General features: G+C 34.4%; 1 non-coding gene across 1 annotated transcript; it reads left to right on the top strand.

The window, feature by feature from the left end:
* The first annotated feature begins 717 nt into the window (after positions 1-717).
* LOC131254504 (small nucleolar RNA R71) lies at positions 718-824 on the top strand. Its single transcript, XR_009175616.1, has one exon. It is a non-coding gene; the product is annotated as a small nucleolar RNA R71 (small nucleolar RNA).
* The last annotated feature ends 7,828 nt before the right edge of the window (positions 825-8,652 follow it).

Below are 8,652 nucleotides of genomic sequence, written 5' to 3'. Positions count from 1 at the left end.
ATGAGTGCGTCTGCCAAGAGTGGAGTAGGCACATAGCCGAACCACTATAAACGACTATGTTTGGGATTGTTATTTGCATATTCTTTTACTGTGTTTACTTTCAATGTTTACATGAAGCATGATAACATGATTATCTAGAACTGATTAGAATCACATCCCACACACTTTCACATAGTTCATCCATCATCATAGAGTAATTGCTATATCTTGTTTAAATATTGAATAGTCTTGTGATTGGGTCCTCTACTTGGCTTGGAAGCCATTAGAGTGAAAATGAGTATATCTTGATGATTTGATTTCATATTAGATCAAGATTAGGTCAATAGGATTTTAAATTAGCATAAATGTTTATAAACGTCCTATTCAGTTATATGAATGTTACAAGCATAAATACCATAGACAACTTCCTTATCCTTATCCTTCTCAAGTTCCATGGCCTCGAGTTTCCTTGTGAGACTTGCCACTTTAGTGTTGATATCAACTTCGTCTTTTAAAAGATATATTTCACCTCTCTCCTTTAATTGAGTATGCTTAGACGTGATGCTCGTTCTTGGGGAGATGTCCCATGATTGTGTGGTTTTAGCGAGTTTATCAAAGTAATCCCACACTTCATCAACATCTTTGTTTAGGAATTCCCCATTGCACATTGTCTCAACAAATTAGCACATGGAAGATGTCAGTCCTTCATGGAAGAAATTTCTTATGCACCACATTTCAAAACCATGTTGTGGGCATGAACTAACAAGATCCTTGAACCGTTCCCAACATTCGAAGAATTTTTTATCTTCCTTTTAGGCGAAGTTTATGATCAACTTTCTGATGGTGTTTGTTTTATGATATGGGAAGAATTTGTTTATGAACTCCCTTGTCAGGTCATTCCATCTGCCAATAGATTGTGGACATAGTGAATGTAACCACGTCTTAGCCTTTTCTTTCAAGGAGAAGGGGAAGAGTTTCAGCTAGATTGTGTCCTCAGACACATTAGGAAAGTATAAAGTAGTTATGATCTCATCAAACTCTTTCAAGTGTAAATATGGATTTTCATATTCAAGCCCAAGGAACTTTGGAAGGAGTTGGATCACTCCTGTCTTAATGTCTATGTTTCCTTTATTTTCTAGAAAAACTATATAAGAAGGGGTGCTCACTCTCGCTGGTTGTAAATAGTCTCGTAAAGTACGAGGCAGGGATGCTCGATGCACCTCGTTCTCATCCTGGATTTCCTCCACCCTATGTTGGGGTGGATTTGGAGGTTGATTGGCCAATTGATTTGTAGCCATAACTTCGGTTAACTCTATGGATCTCGAGTGGTGTCTAATCCTATGATGGATAGATAACCCCTCCACCAATCCTCCACTTAAGAGAAGTTGAGTGTTGTCACCCGCTTAGGCATGAAACACTCTCAACCCTCAATTTCAAAATCTAACCTAAACCTAAAAAGAAAAAGGGAAATAAAAATCTAGAAATAAAAAGAGAGAGAATTAGAAAGAAGTTACCAAATTAGAAGTTTCTATGTTAGTATCCTACAAAAGAAAAGGGAAAGTGAATTAGTTTCTAAAGAGAGAAATAAAAATTTTCTAAAAATATAAAGATGAGTTAGTTTTAAAAAAAAAATTAGGAAAGTTTCTAAAAAATAACCTACTTTCCAAAAACGAAAAAGGAAACTTTCTAAAAACAAATTAGGAAAGTTTCTAAACCTAGAAAAAGGAAAGTGAGTTTCTAAAAATAGAAAAGGAAAGTTTCTAAACCTATAAATAGAAAGCTAAGTTAATTTTTAAAATAATTTAGAAAAAACCCTAACCTAAAAATATAAAGTAGAAAAACTCTAATCTTAAACTAATTCCAAAACTAATTAATCTAAAAAAAATGCAATTGTTAGTCCTCGGGAACTGCGCCAAAAACTTGTTCACAATCCCAAGTGTAGGGTCGCGATGTAGTAATAACTCGTGAGAACGAGGTCGAATCCACAGGGATTAAACTTGTACATATTCTGAAAAGAACTAGAACTAAAACTAAAAAAAAAAAAAGATCCAAATCTAAATATGGAATAAAAGATAGTAATTGTGAAGGATTTATCAAATATCAAAAGTCAACTAGAACGTCAAAGATCCACTTGTAGTGATCAAGGAGCCCGCTTACTTGATTCAAGTACCACAATTAGAATTGGAGTCTTATCCTATTCAATTAGAAGATATAACAATTAAGATTAAATCTAAACTTTCCTTGACCTAATTCTCAATGGAGGAGAATTGTGATAATTGGAAGGATTTCATCACCAAACCATGCCCATGAGATGGTGGCCAACAATAGGATTTACCAATGCCACAATCTCAAAATCAGGAAAAGAAAATACTCAAAGCTATTATAGATCTATTATAAATTGGGTCACAATAAACCATTAAAAAACTGAAAGTATTCCTTAAATATCAAATTATAATCAAAGAAGGTTCACACACAAACATGAATCAAAGCAAGAGAAACTTCCCATCATGCTACAAGGTTCATCTCTTAGCCCTAGGTAAGAGGTTTAACCAACCATAAACATTGTTGTGTAAGTGCTATGTTGTAATTCTAGTACCCAGTATTGTCAAATTTTATTGTGCCAAACCACTTGTTGTCTGTAACTTATTTTGACATGATGGATAAATCACCTTCATGCATTTCAAGTCATCTTCATCATCGTTAACTCTTCTACATCTTCAAGTTGAAGAACATTGCCAAAGATTGAACACAAGCTCAAGCACAAGAACAAAAAGTCTATCTCAAGCTCAAAGCTTAAGTTCAAGTTCATTATCTCTAGCAAAAGTTTTAAGTACTCAAGCTCATATTACAAGATCACTAGCTCAAGCTTAAAGTCTCATGAACACAAGCCCTAGCTCAAACTCAAGTTCAAGACTTCGAGGTTAAGCTTCATGAGCTTTCTACCGAAGCGAACGATGTTTCAATATTTCATACTCACATTTAAGGTATGAATGACCCTAGATTAACCATAGGTTAGGTCATATTAATTGCATATTGAATTTGGCTCAATATCTAAGTTTATAGGCTTTTCTTCGACTAGTCCTAATCATTGTTCTACTAGTCCAGGCACTGGCTCGACCAGTCCATAGTGTTTCTCGACCAGTCTAAGATTTGTTGAGAATTTTTGGAGATTTTTTGTTATGGCTCGACTAGTCATACACACTACTCGACCAATCGAGTGAACAGTCTCGACTAGTCGAATAAGGTTCAACTCGAACTCCAACGACTTAATTTTTATTCACTTGACTAGTCGAGTGCATTGCTCGACCAATCGAGCAGGCCACTCGACCAGTTGAATAACGGGTTTATCTTATCATGTTAGAAATTTTGAAAATGGTTGGTGCTTCGACTAGTCGAACTGACCCTTAGACCAGTCAAGGGAACATAATTTTTACATATAAATAAAGGATGAATCTCAGAGTTATTCATTCATTCCAAGCCGAATTAAGCCATCACTCTGAGAGATAAGTTCTTGCAATTGTGAAGCTATTACTTATTCATTTTAGATTCTTTTTATAATTTTTTATATTTGAATTTGTGATCTCTTTATTCAACTCTATTGTATTTGTAAGTGCTAGGTTTTCTAGCTCCTATTATTGTCAAATTTTGTAGTGCCAAAACCTCTTGGAATCTGCGTCTTGTGTAGCTCATCTACAAGTTCAAGACATTGCATCTCATGTACAAGATCAAAGGTCTTTAACTCAAGAACTTCAAATGCAAGGTCAAGAGATATACAAGTTCAAGTACATAGTTCACTCCTTCAAACTTCAAAGTTCAAGGTTTCAAAGCTTTATTTAAAGGCAAGACAATAGTCTTCACTTTAGTACTCAAAACTCAAGTTGGAATGCAAGATAAGTACTTCAATTTCAAGCTTCAAAAGGTCTCAAGATCAAGCTTTATTGTATGTCAAGATCTCAAGCTTTCTGAACTTCAAAGAACGACTATCAACTGAAGCAAAAGAAGATTCAATGTTCATACATTGCTTATAAGGTATGAATGACTTTAGATGGACCATAGGATAGGTCATTTTGAATACATAATTTAATTGGGTCATTTTATAAGTGCATAGTCAATTTTTCGACTAGTCTTAGACTAAGTTCGACTAGTCCTAACACTGGCTCGACCAATCCAAGAAATCCTCAACTAGTTTAAGGTTGTTACTTATTTTTCGAGATTTTTAGTTATTGCGTTGACCAGTCCTGGAGACTGCTCGACTGGTCGTGTGAACAGTACTCAACCAGTTCTGCAGGCTCGACTCAAAGTCCAACAACTAATTTGAGTTCCACATGAGCAGTCGTGGACAGGACTCGACCAATCATGGAGCGGTCTAATCTTATTGCGCCCAAATTTTCAAAAGTTTGTTGGTCCTTCGACTAGTCAAACCGACCTCAAGACCAGTCGTAGATGCGATTTCTGTACTGATAAATAAATCACAAAATTCAGAGTTTGATATCCAATTCAAGCAAAATCAATATGCCACTCTGAGAGATAAGTTAGTGATATTCTTAAGCTATCTAGTTCTTATTTTATATTATCTTTAATTAGCTTCTTGCATTTGATTTGTATTCTGCATTCCAATTTTATTTGAAAGAGGGATTGAAGTTTTTTCATTTCTTGCAATCAAAATCAAATTAAGCTACCCTAAGGTGATTTAATTTAAAATCAATTTAGAACTTAGAACCATTTCATAAGTGAGTATGAACATTGAACATCTATGTTGAACTTCTACTCTGAATTAGTTCTTCCATGCTGCATCAAAAGGAGAATATCCAGATAAGTATTTTACAGTTTTGTAAATTCGTTGCTTTGGTTTCATTAAGATTATGCCAGAAAAATCTCTTTGTTTTGCTTTGTCTGAGGTGATTCAGGAAACTTAAAGTGTGGAGTTTTTGAATTGTGTAATCCCACTTACAAGACACAATTGTGAGGGTTTTAGGTGAACCTTGAAAAACCTATTTTCATAGTGTACGAAAATATCCACTTTGTGAGGATATTAGGAGTGGAGTAGTTATGTGGTTGTTTTTCTAAACAGTTGGTGTACACACAAGCGAACCACTATAATTTCTGGTCTAGTGGTGATTGATTGAATATTTCTTTTTATGGATGTTGTAATTTCCCTTTATGCATTTGTGGAGAATGTTGTAATTTATTTTATGCAAGTATGGGAATGTTGTAATAGCTTAGTTATTTCCTTTGCTATTTATTTCTTTATTCCTCTGTATTGGTTTGAGATTTTAATACACAGACCGTTCTAGGAATCAGGTTGTCCTACCATAAGCCATTGGTTTTTCGTGTAAGGTTGTTCTTAGAACAACATCTGTATCAACCTCTTGATACTTGTACACTTGAGGTTGTTTTACATTTTTGCATTGTGGATTATTTAAGTGCTATCTTTATTTATATTTGTTTAAATTCTGCATTTAATTTGTAATTTGGCATAGTCCTATTCACCACCCCCCCCCCCCCCTCTAGGACTCTTAGCTCGGCCTTTTCTAGTGGTATTAGAGCCTAATAGCTCGCTTTAATTATTATTTCTTTTCGATTCATTTCCTGAGCTAATCGATCTGACCTTTGTAAGATGTCAAATTTTGATAGCCTTTCAATCACTAGGCCTCCACCGTTTGATGGCTCCAATTATGCCTATTGGAAAGCTAGGATGAGAATTTTCTTAAAATCCATGGATGAGAGCATGTGGCAAGCTACAATGACTAATTGGACCCTTCTTACCACTGAAGTAACTGGTACCGACGGATCCAAAACTATGAAAGTCATACCTTATTTGTCTTGGACCACTCTTTAGAAAAGTGAGAGTAGTGTCAATGCAAAGGCTCTAAATGCAATTACTTGCGCACCATCACCGGATGAATTCAAAAGAATTATATCTTGTGATACTGTAAAGCAAGACTGAGATGTTTTAGAAATGACACACGAGGGAACAATAATTGTCAAGAAATCTAAAGTCCAAATCCTCACAACTAAATTTAAGTAAATACGTCAGGAAGAACGTGAAACTTTCATGACCTTCTATACAAGATAAATGACATTGTCAACTCTATGTGGGATCTCGGTGATAGAATCCCAAAAAGTAAAGTATGTGCAAAGATACTACGTTCACTACTTGAACAGTTCAATTCAAAGGTGACTGCGATCCAGGAACTTTGTGAGATGGATAATTTGAGGCTAGAAGAATTAGTTGGCTCATTACAGACCTATGAGTTAAACTTTAAAGCTCTTAAAGGTAAATCCATCGCTTTTAAGTCTTCTAAAAGTATTTCTTAAGAAAATAGTAGTAATTCTAATTTAGAAAATTCTGAAGATGATATGACCCTTTTAGCTAAAAAGTTTTATAAGATTTTCAAAAGTAAAAAGAGGGTTGATTTTCAAAAACCTAATTAAAAGAAAAGATCTAAAGCTAAAACCTGGAAATCTTTAAAAGACAGTCAATGTTACAACTGCCATGAATATGGGCATCTAGTAAACAAATGTCTTAAAAAGGACAAACCTAAAAGGAAAGGAATGTTGGCTACTTGGGATGAATCTTCCTGTTCTGAAGCCTCTTCTGAGTCAGAAGATTCTAAAACTGAGTTGGGTAATGAAGTCAAAGCCCTTATGACTCTAGCTAAGTTCACTTTTTCAGATAATGATGATTCAACTAGTAAAGAAAATCTGAATAGTGATCATGAAAATGAAGAAGATCTTCAAGATGCTAAGTTGTAAAATTACTGTAAAACTAAAACTTCAGAAAGAAAAGTTTTCAAAACTTAAAGAAAATTTTGATAATCTTGTTTTAGAAAAATCTCACATTTTTAGATTGTTTTGATAATCTTGTTTTAGCCCAATCTCACATTTCAGATTTCAAAAACTCCTAAGTTGAAAACTTAAAATATGAAAATGAAAATCCAAAACTTGAAGTCTCTTCACTTTTGAGTTTAAAAGACACATGGAGGTATGTCCAAGGTGATCCTAAGTTAGAAAAACTTTTATCCAGATCCAAAAAATGTGGCAATCGATCTGGATTGGGCTACGATATAAGTATTCCTCCTAAACAAAAGAATACTCCACCTAAATTTGTGAAAGGGGAGTCTTCAAACTCAAAAGGGAAAAGTCTGAATCAAAACTATTATAGAAAGGTAAAGACTTTTCAAACCTTAATACCTAAAAGCAACCATATCAACTATAAAAATTAGAATCATAATCTGTTAGCTGAGAAAATTGTTGATTTACTTAAAGAGCTCTTAAAATCTAACTCAATGGGTTGGTCTTATAACAACTACAAATATAAGAAGACCAACTATACTCCTAAACCAAAGACTACAATGAAATGGGTTCCTAAGGTTACTTGGTTGCCCACTCTGCTTTCAAAGCTACAGGCCATTCAAAGTGGTACCTTTGCTCCAGACACATGACAGGTGACAAAAGTCTGTTCACCAATCTTAAAGACGTGACTGATGGTTCAGTCACATTTAGTGATGGTAACAACTGCAGAATTGTTGGCTAAGGTATGGTTCAACTCTTTAACCTCCCTTTATTTGAGAATGTTTTATATTTAGAAGGGTTAAAAAATAACTTATTAAGCATCTCTCAAATATGTGATAATAATCATAGTGTAAAATTTACAAACTAAGGATGTGAAATTTTAAATAAAAATGGTTCTGTAATATTAATTGGTTGCAGAACGTCTGAAAACTGCTACATAATGAGTGATTCAAGCTCATCTAATCTATTGTGCTACATGATCCATACCGATGAGATCGAGTTATGGCATAAACATCCTGGACATGTCCACTACCGCAACTAGTATAGATTGAGCAAAAGAGACTTGGTAAGAGGCTTACCCAAAATACAGAAAATAGATAAGATATGTGGCGAATGCCAGATTGGCAAAAAAACCAGGAGTACTCACAAAAATATGAACTTCAATGCCACATCTAAACCGCTTGAACTTCTCCACATGGATCTTATTGGACCAATCAGAACGGAGTGTCGAGGAGGCAAGAAGTACATACTAGTAATTGTTAATGACTTTACCAGATATACGTGGGTAGTCTTCTTAAGGGACAAATTAGAAACTCTTAATGAAGTAAAAAGGGTACTTAAACGTATCTAAACGGAAAAAGGATCTCAAGTTTGTAAGATCCATAGTGATCATGGATCAGAATTTGAGAATAGCAGTTTTGAGAAGTTTGACAGTGATCAGGGAATATCACATGAATTCTCTGCACCCAAAACACCACAATAAAATGATATAGTAGAAAGAAAAGATAGAGTGCTTCAAGAAATGACAAATGTAATGCTGAATAGTCTGAAGCTCCCTAAAAATCTTTAGAATGAAGCCGTAAACACTACTTGTTATATAATTAACTGTGTTTATACTAGAAAAACAAATGGGAAAATGGCTTATGAAATATGGTTTCATAAGAAGCCTACTATCTAATACTTTCGAGTTTTTAGCAGCAAGTGCTACATTTTACGTGACTGAGAAAATCTGGGTAAGTTTGACACCAAAAGTGATGAAGGGATAATTTTAGCGTATGCTCTAAATAATCGAGCGTATCATGTTCTTAACAAGAGGATTGGTATAATTCAAGATCTATTAATGTGGTTATTGACGATCACTTAAATACACCTGTCTCA

The sequence above is a fragment of the Magnolia sinica genome, chromosome 8 (assembly GCF_029962835.1).
Source record: "Magnolia sinica isolate HGM2019 chromosome 8, MsV1, whole genome shotgun sequence".
NCBI classification, from domain to species: Eukaryota; Viridiplantae; Streptophyta; class Magnoliopsida; order Magnoliales; family Magnoliaceae; genus Magnolia; species Magnolia sinica.
The sequence above is the reverse complement of the archived record's forward strand: the minus strand, read 5'-3'. Positions and strand labels throughout refer to the sequence as shown.